At 48.6% G+C, this 16132-nt stretch overlaps 1 protein-coding gene across 3 annotated transcripts in view; it reads right to left on the bottom strand.

Moving 5' to 3' along the window:
• The window catches only part of prdm10 (PR/SET domain 10), a 220558-nt gene that overhangs the window by 96750 nt on the left and 107676 nt on the right, over positions 1-16132 (bottom strand). The window lies entirely within an intron of this gene.

Here is a 16132-nt window from a genome sequence, read left to right as displayed (position 1 = left end):
ATGAAGAAATGTCAGTGTTGGATAATCTCACGCTACTTTATCCCAGCATCAGCTGGCAAACCATCAGGACACATTCCAGCCCCATTGAGAATAAGTGGCTGTGGCCGGAGGCATGGATAAAGGAATAGCCCGCTACTAAATGAACTGTTTACAGACTGTTCAGGTAGAACACCACATAACTATATCAACAAATTCACCACCTTGATTTCCATTTGACAACAGGAAGAGAATAAACACAGTCTCAGTAAATCTAGCCTCAGTAAAGAAGCTGAGAGCAATATGACCAGTTTACATCAAAAGCTTCAGCATCACACATTCAGGTCATGAAACAAGGACACAGATTTTCCTGCACAATTTTACATAATGTCCTCCGACCTACAAACCTGTACCTCCAATTATTTGAGCAAGCAACTCAATCTCTAACCATCTGTAGCAGGTAATAGTAAGATTAAACGAGAACTTACCAGTTTGAAGTTTGATCTGTATTTTATGAGGAGTTACGATGAGGGATTACGTGAAGAACCTGCTCAGTGCGCAGGCGCGGCATACTTCCAAGCAGCGGTGTGGAATCACAGATAGACACAGTTATTTTGAAGTAAACATAGTAAAGATAAGGAGACATCAATTTATTAGTTTGATCCATATAATGAGGGTGGGAGCGGAGGGCACGTAATCCCTCATCGTAACTCCTCATAAAATACAGATCAAACTTCAAACTGGTAAATTCTCGTTTAATCTTACTATTTTACTTCGGAGTCACGTGAGTGACTATGTGAAGATTTCAAAGCTCTGTGATTTCAAACCGTGTAACAGTTTCATTTCACTCACTGCCGAAGTTCTTGAGGGAGGAAGTGTTATCGTAATGAACCAATGAGTCTATTTGTAGAAAAACACAATTTTTAAACAATAACAACAAAGAATTAAGTTGCTCCCCTGGGCTTAAATTAAATATTTGCAGTTCGTAAATCTTTACTGCAAATAAACCAGGTTTTGCCAACGGCTTATTATAAAAATTTCTGAACGGTCTTTTCCCTTCCCACCATCCTGCTGTAGCCAGGATGTGGTCTATAGGCATGTCCATTCTTTAGCCGTCGACATGGATGCTGCCCTGGTGGAATAACATTTGTACATGTTAGTGTTTATCCCAGCGGTTTCTAGCACCTGCTTGAGCCATCTCGCAATGGTTTGGCTCGTACCCCACCATAAGGTTTTTGTGACTGACCCACAAGGCTTTTCATCTCCCTCGAATATTCTGGTTGTGTCTATGTAGGATAGTAGGTGGGTCATGGCACATAACCGTGGTTCTGGTGGGTAAGCCACGACTGGATTAGGTGTTCCTGGTCTGCTCTGTTTGACCAGTCGCTGGATAACGACAGATCTGGTCTGGAGCTGTGATCATGTTGTCCAGTCGCAATAGGTGGAGTGACTGGACCCTCTGAGCGGATACAAGTGCCATAAACATGAGCGTCTTTAGTGTAGCTTGCTCGAGGCCGGGGGATCTGGCTGGTGGCCATTCCCTGAGATATGTCAGGACCACACTGATATCCCAAATATGGGTATACCTGGGCTTAGGGCTTGATATTGTAAATGCCCTTCATCAGTTTTACCACCAGTGGATGGAATCCCATCGCCTGTTGTCCTGCCGCTGGTTTGAGATAAGCAGAAAGAGCACTCTGCGCTGTGTTGATGGCACTGTAGCTGATCCCTACATCGTGGTGTAGATGGCCAGGAACTCCAGTATGTTGGTGGCTGTAGCTGTTGCGTATGTTGTCCATGTTTCCTGGCAGTACTTCTCCCTTTTTTGATGCTGGTTAAGTACTGCCTCTTGGTGGATGTTCGAAGGGATGCCGACATGGTGGTGATGGTTTGTTTGGACAATCCCAGTTCCAGGTAAGGTCTGTTCAAACTTGCAACCCAGGCGTTTAATTTTCTCATGGCATGGGTGTTTAGCTTACCTGGTAGGTAAGTAGCAGATCCGGTAGGCGGCGCGGCTCTCGCCAGCAGCGGCCTCTGCAGTCCGTCTGCGTTTTTATTATTTTATGTCTATGTTTTAATGTAGTTTTTGTTATTTTGTTGGGGTATGTGTGTGGGGGGGTGGGGGTGGTGTGGGGGGGAGGGGGAAACTTTTAAATCTCTCCCTGCACGGGAGACCCGACCTTTTCTTTGTCGGGTCTCCGTTGTCGTTGGGGCTGCAACGAGGAGCGGCCTCCAACAGGAAAACCGAGGGCTCCAGTGCCGACACTCACCTCACCGTCGCGGAGCTGGCCGAGTCCAGAGCGGGTGGAGCTGTGGTGGACGCTGCTGCGGCCCGACCCCCGGAGATTCGGTGGCTGCAACTGCGGGTTTGGCGGACGGCACCGGGAGCCCGCGGGTACCTGGGGGGAGACCGCTTTTCGGGGCTTCCGCAACGGCGACTTCTCCCGCCCGAGTTGCGGGGTTGAAGAGCTCCTGGAGCGGGGCCTTACATCACCGCCCCGCGTGGCTTGGAATGGCCGCGGGAGTTTGCGAGCGCGCACCGGGGGCTCTAACACCAAGACCCGGTGCGCGAACTTGCATTACCCGGCGTGGTTTAATGGCCACGGGACAATTCGCCATCGCCCGCCGGGGGCTTTGACTTTGACTCTGACATGGGGGGGGGAGAGTGCAGTGGAGAGAAAAGTTTTTTTGGCCTTCCATCACAGCAATGTGATGGATGTTTATGTAAAATATGTTGTGTCTTGGGTCTATTTGTTTGTAATGTATGGCTGCAGAAACGGCATTTCGTTTGGACCTCACAGGGTCCAAATGACAATAAATTGAATTGTATTGAATTGTATTGTATTGTATTGTATTGATAGCCAAATATGTCTTTCGACATACCATTGCCAAATCATGTTGACCAATTTGTCGCATGATAATGATTTTATGCCACCCATATGGTTAATATAAGCCATCACCGTAGTATTTATCAATTTGTAACCGAACATGCAAGTGCTGCATATTAGATACATATGCTTTTAAACCATAAAAGGCGCCCAACATCTCTAGATAGTTAATGCCCAGTGTAAGTAGTAATGATGACTCTAGTTTAGTCCATCTACCACTTGTGCTGGATATGGAGTTAGTCGCTCCCCAGCCTTGAGCACTGGCATCTGTTTGAATAACTAAAGTAGGGTTAGTGATAAAGATAGGGCTGAAACTATGCCAAACGTTTTCTGCCCACCACTGTAGCTCTGATATTGCTTCAGTGGGTAAGTTCATGACACGATCATAGTGACCTGTATGTTCGTTTTACTGCCCGTACCTTTGCTCTCTGTAAAATTTTTGATAGTGCAAAGGTCCGAATTGTGTAGCCGGAAATGCTGCTACCATTTCCCCAATTACTCTTGCTACTTGTCGAATAGTTGGTCGCTCGTTGACCATTAATTTGTTGCATGATTGTGCTAATTCAACCATTTTTTGCCTTTGGCAAGGTAACAGTCAATGGACTGAGTTAATTGTGAAGCCCAGGTAGTCCATGATAGTGGATGGCTTCAACTTAGATTTATCTGGATGTAGGACGAACCCCAGAGTTTCGAGGAGCTGTTTTGGTAGCTGATACTGCTGCCAAAGCCAATTCCATCGTTTTCCCTACTATGAAATATCCTCCAGATATGCCATGACAATATGTTTTTGTTTTCTTAGTATTGCCATGGCTGGGTTCAATATTTGGTGAATAATCTTGGGCTGAAGTTCGCCCATAGGGCAATGCTTTGTACCATCCAGATAAATTTTAGGTATCTGCGATGATCCTTGTATATGGGTACTAGATAGTAAGCATCTTTAAGATAAATGCTTGCCATGAAGTGTCCTTTGGAATTCAGTTGTTTGGCAGTAACATATGTCTCCATTTGAAATGTATATACTTAACAAATTTGTTTAGTGATGTTAAGTCAATGATGATGCGACAGACACCATCTTTTTTGGTTTAGTGAATATATTCGATACAAATTCCAAAGGTTCATGTTTGGTCTTTTCGATGACCCCCTTTGTGATAAGTCTCACCAGTTCAGCTTGTCCCTCACGTTTCTCTTTGACGGAGGGAGAAATACCCTTTGGGGCCATTGTTGAACTGGCGGCGTTTTTTCTGACATTAATTGTATTTTATATCCTGTAATGTTGTTGAGTATACTTGTCACTCATGACCATACCCCATGCTTCTTTAAACAAGTGTAATCTCCCCCTGTTAATAAAGCACCCTTATTCTCTATATGCTGGTAGGGACCAGACCCACCTACCTCCATGGTTATTGGCGATTCTGTTTTCTTCATTTTCCTGAAGGTTTTGTTCTGACGTGCTGGCGATGTTGGGGGGAGGCGCATTTTCCAGAGGGTCCGCTGCGGGCCCTGATCTGATAGATCTTTGGGGATAATGTGCGGACCCCAAGCGTTCACCAGTCCCATATTGCGGACGTCGACTGTGGATGCCGCGGGGTGCTGCCGCTTGGGTATCGGAGGTCTTGGTTTGCTCGTCCCGGGGCCTGCCCTCATTAGGCCGAAGGTTTTTGATGCTTCCTGCATCTCCTTCAGTTTTTTATTGAAATCTTTCCCAAATAGCAGCGCGTCCGTCTCCGCAGCTGGGGCTTTACACAAGCCAGCAAATTTGGGATTGAGGGCAGGTCTTATGTTTCCCTCCGGAGATTGTTGATCTCAAATTGTGTGGTACACATTAATGCCAGCACATCCTGCTGGCAGGTATCAATCTCCGTGGTCTCCACGGAACGAGCAAAGGCTGTGATGGCTGACGTCAGGAGCCTTAGGATCTGCTGTAGCTTGAGTTCTTGGGTCTGGATGTGTGACCCACATGCCCCCAGATTTGGCTGTTGACACTTTTTACTTTGAGGGCCTCACCGTTTTCTGGTGCTGTGTTGTTTCAGCACCTCAGCGAGCACCTTTTCCAGTAATGGTTGATGCTGGCCGCCATTCTTGGTTCCAGCGGTGCTCCAGCCCGTGGGGTTGCTACAAGCGGTCCATCACACCCAACAGCTCTTCATGTTCCTGCACCCCTGGCATACTCCCGAATTCGTCCGCCTGTCCCTGTTCCAGACCAGCCCAGCCCTTGTCACCAATGCTAGCCTCCAGTAATGAGGGAGCAGAGGGCAGTGCATGAGACATGTCCCCGTCCGACGAATCGGACGCCACCGGCCGGATGCCTGTTCGGATGGCTAGACATCCAGCCCGCAGTTCAGGCACTAGCGGGACTGGGCTCGGCGCGGTGATGGGGATAGCGGAGCGACCGGTAATTGTTCCTACCGCCTGTTGCTGCCCCCCGTGCAATGGAACGCTCCTCTGCTGGAGTCGAGCGGGGGACAGGTTCTTCTGGAGCTTTTGTGCCTTGTAGTAGCGAGAGCGCCCCTCAAGCAGCGCGTCTCGCAGGCACCTGCTCCGTGAGCCGCTCCAGCGGCTCAGGCGGCTCTCTCTCCCCCCGTGCGGGTGGAGAGACGTCCCGTCCGACATCGGGAACACCTGCCGGATGCCTCTCGAGTGGCTATGCGTCCAGCCCGCTGCTTCAGGTACTAGCGGGCTGGCCTCGGCACGGTGTCGGGGAATTACGGAACACAGGCTAACGCTCCTACCGCCTGTTGCTGCCCCCCTCCCCAACGGGAAAACAGGGGACAGTTTTGTTCCTGCCTGTAAAAAACACAAGCAGAAAAAGGCTCACCTGTAAAAGAAAACCCGACCTCAGGGTACTCACCTGACGGTCCTGTTCATCCTGTAACGGGAGTGCCTAATTCCCGTGGCAGCCGCTGTTGCACTGCTGGCGTAATGCCGCGCCTGCGCACTGAGCGGGTTCTTCACGTAGTCACTCACGTGACTCCGAAGTAAAATTGATCAATATGTGCTAAAAACTGCTGAAACATTTGCCAAAGCAGGGAACTGGATTCCAAAAATCACAACCAGAAAAAACACAACCTAGTGACGTGAACTGTGGCACTCAGCGTTTATTACAAAGGACAACATCACAGGCTTCAATTTGTACCTATTGAAGATAGTCCAGATGGAGGTACAATGGTTCTACCATCCTCTCACACTGCACCCACAATCCCTCACACACACCGGGACCCAAGTCCCTTACACACGGTACCCGGACGTGGAGTCGACGGACGAGAGGTCGAAGCAAAGAAGTCGAAGCCAAAGAACCTAATGGAAACGAGGCAGAAACACCAAAAACCAAAAGAGTACGTAGACGAAACGGCAACTAACCGAAAGGGTGGGACGCCTAAATGCAAACTAACCGAAGGGCGGGATGCCTAAAATCCAACTAACCAAAAATCTGCGTTGCCTAAAAGCAAACTCACCAAATGCCAGTGGAGAGAGAAGAAGGGAGAGAGAGAGTGGGAGGTAGAGAATGGGAGGGAGAGAAGGGAGAAGAGAAGAGGGGTAGAGAGAGAGGAGGGATGAGAGAGAGAGGAGAGAGAGAAGAGGGGAGAGAGGGGAGGGAGAGAGAGAAGAGTGGAGAGAGAGGAGTTAGAGATAAGAGGGGAGTGGAGAGGGGGGGAGAGAGAAGATGGGAGAGAGAAGAGGGCGCGAGAGAAGGGGAGAGACGGGAGCGGGTGGGGTAATTTTCCCACACAAGCCATAGGTGACTGGGCAATCTGAGCCCAAGCACCAAGTTGTGAAAGCGGCCACAGGCGATCCTCGGACAGCCCACACTCTCCCACGGTACACCCTCCGCGGCTGTGGGTCGCGTGGGACCGGAGGGTGTGGGACCATGTTTCATGCCCTCACAGTGATGTGAATGGACGCGGGGGCTCTGGCCCAATCGCTCACACGTTCCCGCCCCACTGGCAACGTCATGTCCTTTTATTGACTTTTCTGTTGAACGGCAGTCAGTTCGTTGGCTTGTAGGCGACGCCGCCTTTCGGGCAGGAGGCAATTTGACAGAGCGGGCCATTCGTGTGTTTGCTTTTAGGCGACGCAGCTTTAAGCAAGTTGGCTTTTCGACTTCGTACTCTCGTTTTGGTTGGCGTTTCGGCTCATTTCCATTCGGTTCTTGGCTTCGACTTCTTTGCTTTGGCTTCTCATCCGTCGGCGCCACGTCACACACATCCGGCACACAGTCCCTCACACACACCCAGCCCCCCTCACACACCGGGACCATAGTCCCTCTTTCCCTCTCACACACTCAGAGTGAAGTCAGGGCCTGCACTGGAGCCCAGGAGGCGGCCGAGCTGACAGCTGGAGTCAACAGCCAGGGCCGGGTTTAGTACAAAAACCAGGCTGAGTTCCAGGCCCTGGCGCTGCTCTTCAACCTGGGTAGGTCCTGAGGCAGGGAACGGAGTGAGGGGAGGAGGATAAGGGAAATGAGGAGGAGGGAGATGGGGTGCGGGGTGGGGAGTGGGGTGGTGGAGGGAGATGGGAGGGCGTGGAGGAGGGAGATGCCCCCTCCCTATCTACCCTCACTCCCACCCTCTCTTTCTACCCCTCTCTTTCTACCCCCCTCCCTCTCCCTCCCTCGCCCCCTCCCTCTCTACCCTCACTCCCCCCCACTCTACTCCCCCCTCTTTCCCTCTCTACCCCCCTCTCTCTCTCTCTACCCCCCCCCCCCCCCCCTCCCGCTCTCTCTAGGGATTGAAGAGGGAGGGTGAAGAGAAGAGGGAGTGCTGCCTGCGCAGTTGGGGGCTATGAGTGAGTGGTGCAATATTGCATTGGGGAATGGGCTTGCGGTTGGGGGAACAGGTGAGTGGTGGAATCTTGCGTTAGGGGAACAGACCCAACGGGCCTGCACTTGGTCTAGTAACTATTTTAAAACTAATAGAACTTTGGTTCTGGATGTCAAAAGGCTTGCCCACTGACACTTCATTAACTTGCCCGTCCCAATTTCTTAAGAGTCGATCAATCTTTGCCCTCACCAGTGTCGGGCTTCCTACAGATTGCCTAAGGAAACTTTACTGAACACATTTGACAAATTCCACGCCATTAACAATAGGGCAGTCCCAGTCTATATTGGGAAAGTTAAAATCCCCTACTATGACAACCCCATTAGTCTTGCAGCTGCCTGCAATCTCCTGACATATTTGTTCTTCTAATTCCCACTGTACACATCCAACAAGGTTATCATCTCCTTTTTATCTCTCAGCTCCAGCAATATAGACTGGACAAACCATCAGTAATGTCAGCGCAGACCTCGACCTTGCCTGCAGCAGCTGTACAAGATGGCGGATGTGCAGGAGTGGGCGCCGTCTGTGTATGGCAGCCTGCCCGCAGTCCGTCTCTTCACCTTTTTTTTATTTTAAGTCCTGTCCAAATGTTAGTGGAGATCTTTATGTGGTGGGTGGGGGGGGGAAGGAGGAAACTTTAGTTCTTAGTTACCTACCTGGTCGGAGAGGCAGCATCCCTCCGAGCTGCTTCTCGCCTCGTTCCTCCGCGACCTACATCGAGAACCGGCCGGGAGACTACAGCTTCGGCGGCGGCACAGCCCAAGGACACCATCACGGAGCGAGTCACGGAGCGGGCGATGCCTTACCGGGTCGCCGTGCGGTAAGCTCCGGAGCGCTGTGGCCGCCGACTCCCAACATCGCGGAGCTGTGGCTGCGGGCGTCCGGCCGCGGGCGTCGCTGGATTGGAGCGCCGCGGAGCCAGGGATCGAGTTCGCCGGGTCAGAGCTCTAACCGGCGCGGCCTGATGTCTACGAGTGCCCCGTCCTCCGGTCTCCGGCGGGGAGGCAGCCGCTCCAGACTTTCCCAGCCGCTTGAGGAATTGTTTTCACCCGACGCTGGAGTTCCATCTTCACGGCAAGAGGGCCCTGAAAATGATCGGACTGGCTGCAAAGCCACAAATGGGCCCCGACCTCGGGTGTTTCAGAGGAAGAGGACTTAACTTTCTGGCTTGCCTTTCCCCACAGTGGAAATTTTTGATTCTGCTGTGGGGGGACGTTTGTGTTGAACTCTATAATGTGTTGTGTCCATTTTCTTTATTTTTTTTAACCTTTTTCTATGGTTTGTATGGAAACTTATTATTTAATTTATGTAAAGCACTTTGGTGTCAATGCGAGTTGACTTCAAACGTGCTATATAAATAAAACTTACTTACTTACTTACCCTGGAACATTAAGCTGCCAGTCCTGTCAACCCACACAGCCCAGGTTTCTGTAACGGCTATAACCGTAGTCCAAGTTCCCATACCTATCCACGCCCAGATTGTATCCGCCTTCTCCACCAGACCTCTTGCATTAAATAAATTCAATTGAATCCAACGGTCCTTCCTCGCTCCATGCAGGGCTCCTGACTATTCTATCGACGGAACTTGTTTTTGTCGACTTCCAGCCCCTCACTGGCGTCACTGCTGCTATTGATTCCATTTCTCTACCATGCTCCCTACACACACAGAGCTCTAGTTCCATGCTCTTTATAATACACCAAGGCTTTAATTCCACACTCACTTTCACAAACCAGGCCCCAGTTTCACCTCCCTCTCACACACCAGAACCCCAAATGCAAGTTTTCCTTCACCACAAGGGGGCACAGTTCCACACTCTGTTCTCTGCACTTTTTAAACAATAAAATATATATCCCAAAGGTGAAATGATTCAAAGGTCTTGTTAATCCAGAATACTCAGCACATCCTTGGTGCCAAACTCAGACCCTCTCTCACACCTCCCGCTGCTGAAAGACTCATCCATGCCTTCATCTCCTCCCGACTGGACTATTGCAACTCACTTCTCCTTGGCAACAGCTCCACCTACATCAACCGACTCCAACTGGTCCAGAACGCAGCCGCCCGACTCATCACCCACACCAAATCCTGGCATCACATCACTCCAGTCCTCAAACAACTTCACTGGCTTCCCATCTCCCACCGGATCACCTACAAAATCCTGATCCTCACCTACAAAGCCCTCCACCATCTGGCCCCCCCATATCTCACTGACCTACTCTCCCCCTACCAACCCTCACGGTCCCTCAGATCCACATCAGCCGGTCTCCTCTCCATCCACAAGTCCAACCTCCGCAGTTTTGGGGACAGAGCCTTCTCCAGGGCAGCTCCCAGGCTCTGGAACTCCCTCTGATCCGCAATTCCGTGTCCCTCACCATCTTCCAGTCCCGCCTCAAGACCCATCTCTTCACCTCTGCCTATCCTTAGCCCCACGTCCCCCTCCCTTTTCATCTGTGCTTGAATTGCCTCATATTGTGTTTTGAATTGAATTCTGTCTTTAATTTGCGTACTAGTCATGTCTCTACTATTTATTTCATTCCCCATACATGTTTTTCCTCTACCTGCTAAATTTTTGTAAGGTGTCCTTGAGACTCTTGAAAGGCGCCCATAAATAAAATGTATTATTATTATTATATTTTTCATACTGGAGCCCCAGTGTGATACCACTTTACTAGAATAAAGAGGGAATGTAACCAATGGAACCTGTTTGTAAGGCATGTGGGAAAGCCGAATAGCACATAGAAAGGAGATTGAACACCCAATGGACCAAATGTCCTCAAAGTGGAATGTTAATGCAACTCAGCTTCAAACATTAACTGTGCATCAAGGGGAAATCACTGCTAACGACACATGAAATGGCCATTATTTGTTCAAATCAACTCAAAGCTGAACATCTATCATTACCCAACGGCTAAAATCTACAGTTAAGGTTTATCCACAAACAAAATAATTCAATGTAAACATCAAAAGAATGCATGAAGATTGGACGTGGAGATTTAAAGCCAAGCATCGTGCCATAGCTGTAAAATATTCAAGAGCTGTTTCAACATCTCTCGGCAAACTTTCACAGTTCTCGTCTCTGGGGTATTTCATACTTTTATTTCTCACTCGTCTGAAAGAATCATGACGGAAAGAAAATTGAAAATAACAGTTATAACACTGGATATAAGGATGATCATTCTTTGCAGTTTAAGATGTTTTTTTACAGTGAGTACACAGAGTCCATGTCAGAATCGTACAGTGTGGAAAGAGGCCATTTGATCTCACTCATCCATACTGAGCACTGGGCTCCCTGCTCGGTATTGAAGGAGTGGTCTCCCTTCTGTAGTATTGATCGCACATCTACAGTATGTGCATCATTCATACCAATCTGGAGGACACATCAACTACACTTCATTTGTGAAGCTGAATAAATTTAAGTTAATAAAGTGGTTGGCCAATTTATAAGAGGAAACGGTTTCTGTAGATGTGTCGCTGTTTTCTACTGCACATCAAATGAAGAATCAACTAGATGAAAAGACATTAAGTTGAAAATTGAAGATAGCAGGAGGCAGGATTTACCGTATTTCCCGGCAATGATGAAGACGCACCCACATTGTGAGTTACTAAATTTTGGGGGAAAAAGGCTGGCGGGACATAGAATTCTTACGCTCAAAAAAATAAAATAAAGAAAGTAACAATTCAATTTGCCCAAGGTTTCCAGATCTCCTCCATTCTGAATGACTAAATGGGTGGGGGGTGGAGGGTAGCAGCAGGTGGAGAGATGGTGGGGAAAAACGGGAGCACACCGGGATAAGTTGAATCAGTTGTGATCTTATTGAATGACAATACTAGTTCAAGGGACCAATTGAGGTTACTCACGCTGACACAGGAGCAAGCTCCACCGCCCGCTGTCCTATTATCCATCGCCTGCTGACCCGCTCTATGATATTTGCTCTTGAGCTGGTCCCCTCACTGTCCTGTCTCCGAGGCAGGTCAAAAATAGGGATAACGAGAATTTCAAACCTAATACCAACTGCTTTTGTCCGCGTCTGTTGGCGGCAGCAGCATTCTTATTCTCTGTTATTCTCACTTGACCGACAACCGCCACACACCTGCAAAGCCTGCGTGTCACAGGTCTGGCTGCAGCGCCCAGCGCGGCTCGCTTGCCCCAGTCTGGCTGTGACACCCAGGTCGTCTGCTTGCCCTGTGAATGGCTGCAGTTCCCAGGTCGGCTCGCTTGCCCCAGGTCTGGCTGTTGCGCCCAGGTCGGCTGCTTGCCCTGTTAATGGCTGCAGTTCCCAGGTCGGTTCGCTTGGGTTTGCTTGAGTTCTGGTTACGGGCCGGATCCAGACCGTAGGTTACTGACCCTGTGTTAGGCCTCATTGTGTCCCCCCCATGTTTTAAAAGCGATTTGGCCCAAGTCTATCTTTCTTAGATAACAATCTAGCCTTCGGCCTCCAAGACGCAGGTAAATTTTCAGGCCTTATTTTAGGGTACAAAATAGTGTCTTCATTGCCGGGAAATACGATAACTGAAAGAGGTGTACTCTGAAGAGCCACACAGTAAAATCCAGGGGTTTGACTGCTGAAGGAAATGCACAAAACACTGGTGTTTATGAGTCTTAGTGGGTTTGACAACATGACTTCAAACAAACAGTGTAGAAAAAGTACAGCCATTCAAATTAAATTGCAACTAGCAGACTGAAACTACAAAGCGAGAAAATTAGGACAGATATGTAATGTTAAAATTGTACAAGGCATTGGTGAGACCAAATCTGGAGTATGGTGTACAATTTTGGTCGCCCAATTATAGGAAGGATGTCAACAAAATAGAGAGAGTACAGAGGAGATTTACCAGAATGTTGCCTGGGTTTCAACAACTAAGTTACAGAGATAGGCTGAATAAGTTAGGTCTTTATTCTCTGGAGCGCAGAAGGTTAGGGGGGACTTGATAGAGGTCTTTAAAATGATGAGAGGGATAGACAGAGTTGATGTGATCAAGCTTTTCCCTTTGAGAATAGGGAAGATTCAAACAAGAGGACATGACTTCAGAATTAAGGGACAGAAGTTTAGGGGTAACATGAGGGGGAACTTCTTTACTCAGAGAGTGATAGCGGTGTGGAATGAGCTTCCAGTGGAAGTGGTGGCGGCAGGTTAGTTGGTATCATTTAAAAATAAATTGGATAGGCATATGGATGAGAAGGGAATGGAGGGTTATGGTACGAGTGCAGGCAGGTGGGACTAAGGGAAAAAAGTTGTTCGGCACGGACTTGTAGGGCCGAGATGGCCTGTTTCCGTGCTGTAATTGTTATATGGTTAGATGGTTATATCAGAAAGGTTTTTTCTTTTGATCAGAGTGTAAATTCCGTTTTCATGATTTGCAATGAAGAGAAAGGAGTAAGCCGCAACGTAGATGTAATGATGCATGAAAAAGTCCACAGCGTGATTGGTGCAACTCGAGTCAATCCAACCGCTCATACTCGTTATGTAGTGACCAAAATAATGCACAAATATCCAGTGATTTAAATAAGCATTTGTACTATGAGCACAAACACACAGGCACGCAGAAATAGACATTTGCACCCACACATACCACAAATGGCACAATTCAGTGGCACATTTTAATTGGGAAATCAATCAGTCAATGCTGGGACACTGAGTGAAAGTAGAAAATAACACGAGACAATCGTGGAGACACAAGAGACTGCAGATGCTGAAATCATGAGTAAAAAACAAACTGTGGGAAAAACTCCGTGGGTGAAGCAGAATCTGTGGGAAATTAACAGATGATTGTTGGGATGGGGACACTTCTCCAGACTGACTGAGAAGAGGGGAGATCTCCCGTCTTCTCAGTCAGTCTGAAGAACGGTCCTGACCCCTAACATCGACGGCCCCTTTCCTTCCACAGATACTGCCTGGCCTGCTGAGTTCTTCCAGCGGTTTGGTTTTTACAAAATGTCACCGTTCTCACAAGCAAACAGCTACAGAAGATAGACAAATTACCTCTCTCCTAGGTCTATCCCCAGGGCTCGAAATTAACGGTTGCCCGGGTGCCACTGACCACTCAAAGTGCTGCAGGGCAACCTAAATGGCGAGTCATTTTGCCCGGCTTGGCAACTTGGTTTATACCGAAGATAGACACAAAAAACTGGAGTAATTCCGCGGGTCCGGCAGCATTTCTGGAGAAAAGGAACGCGACGTTTTGTGTCGGCGACGGTTGTGGGAAAGATGCTAAGTGTGGCGTGACGGAGCTAAAGACGGGCAGCAGCGGCGGCGGCTCCATCTCCTCCTCCTCCCGCACTGCCCGGCCTGTTAGCGGCAGCTGCTCCCACTCCGCCAACGGCGCTTTCAAAACAGACCCTTGGAGGAGGGAGGTGTCGGTCATAGGTGGAAGTACAGTATGAGGGAGGGGGGTGATTGGAGGAGGGAGACGAGCCAAAACACTCTCGACAGACCTGCACCGCAGCCAGGACCAATCCCGGTCTCCGGTGCTGCAGTCGCTGCCGAACCGCCACTGGACCACCCCCGTCCCCACCCGAGAGCCTCCACATGCCCGGGGATGGCCAGAGACGTCGGGAGTCAGACGGGCGCGGCGTCCCCAGCCAGCGCAGAGAAGCAGCGTTAAACCCAGCTCACTCTGCCTGTCCCGCCAGGTTAACCGGCAGCCATGTCAGGATTGACACAGGGCTGTAGGCGAGACAGGCAGAGTTCAGCTGCATTTAGTGCTGGATTGAGCTGAAATTACCGTTCACAGAAGCATCCGAATCCTCGCGCGTGTGTGTGAGTGTGCGCATGCGCGCGCGGCCGCCAAGATATTCTGACCGCGGTCCCCTCCATATTTTGGTTGCGATTTATGTGCCTGACAGGTGTTGTCCGAGGAGCGTTGGCCTTCCTTCCAACCTCCTCTGCCCCTTCCTCTCTCTCTCTATCTCTCTCATACGCCCCCCTCCACTCCTCTTATACTGAGACCCCTCCTCTGCATCCCGCACTGATCCCCATTCCTGTCTCTATTCAGTCCTCACTGACATCCCCTGTGCTCCCCACTCCCCCCCCCCCCCTTCTATTCATCCTGCACTGATCTCCCTAGCCACCTCGCATTGATTCTCCTGCCACTCCCCATCAATCCTACACTGGTCCCCCAATTCATCCTGTACTGACCCCCTTCCCATCCATCCTGCACTGCCCACCCCTTCATCCTGCACTGCTCCCCCCATCCATCCTGCACAGATCCCCCCCCATTCAACCCCACTGACATCCCTCGCACTCTCCCCTCATAATTTTACCTACTCCAACCAACACGCACTAATTCCCCTGCCTCAATCCATCCAATCCACACCGATTCATTACCCCCCCCCCCTCCCGACCCTATTGTGCTGGAAATGTCTTCAGAGCTAACATTGACTATGTTTGATAACGGAATGCAATCAAATATGTTTTAATTCCCAGTGTTATTATTTGTTTTAATCCATAAAGAAGGATTAATTAAATTTTGAACACGTGAAACATTAAAACCGCAGTGTTCGATTGTCACTGACACGTTATTACATAATTCATTTTAATGGCAAATCAATGCTGTTAATGTGGAGTATCAGTACTGTAGTTATTTAATGAGCAACATTCACAACTATACGTTGGATTTATCCAGGTGTTACTTCTACAGTCAGTCATATACATCACAAATTTGGTCAGGAGATATTTCAGTTGAAATTTTAACGTTAATTCTGAAGTGGGAATGATGGAAAAAGCGTTTATCAACATTTTTTTTTTAAATGGTGCTTACAACTGGGTATCTTCATTGCCACATACATCTAATCTGAATGTCTGGTAATGTGGCGTCTTGACACCTTTAAATATATTACCAAACATTTGCTGCATTTATGTCCTTTGGCCATCTCTTGTTAGTCAGTGTAATGTTTAACCTGTCAGATGGGTATAGTCAATTTTGTCAGCTATTATCATAAAATGCCTTTAGAAAATTCCTTGCAACCTGTATATTTTGTTGTGGATAAATTATGTGGGAAGCGAGAGTGTTCCTGTACCAATAGCAATAACGACCCATGCTATGGCCATGTCATGATAATGTTCAGTCCTTCACAGAAAACATGCTTGTAGTGTGCATGGTTAAGCATATATGTTATCAAGGTCCAGGGTTTATTGACACAGGTTGATCATACGCTGAATAATCCAACCACATTTTTGTTTAGAAGTGGAAAGAAATAATAAAAATTGCATTAATTGCAATGTGTAAAAAGAGTTGAGATACCGTATTATAATTCTGCTGCATGTCATTGTGGTATATATCATGTCTTGATTGGTGAATATGTCAGTTTGTGACTTTATTTGAAGCAGAAATAATATGTGAATGCATAATTCCGACTGGTAACTACGCACTTCGTCCGAGCACGCGTCATGCAAGCCATCTTAAATGACCACCTAAAATGTCATTTGTCAATCTAAAAAGCTGCCAAGGTTGCCCGG

Source organism: Amblyraja radiata, chromosome 33, assembly GCF_010909765.2.
Source record: "Amblyraja radiata isolate CabotCenter1 chromosome 33, sAmbRad1.1.pri, whole genome shotgun sequence".
NCBI lineage: Eukaryota > Metazoa > Chordata > Chondrichthyes > Rajiformes > Rajidae > Amblyraja > Amblyraja radiata.
This window is presented reverse-complemented; position numbering and strand designations above follow the sequence as displayed.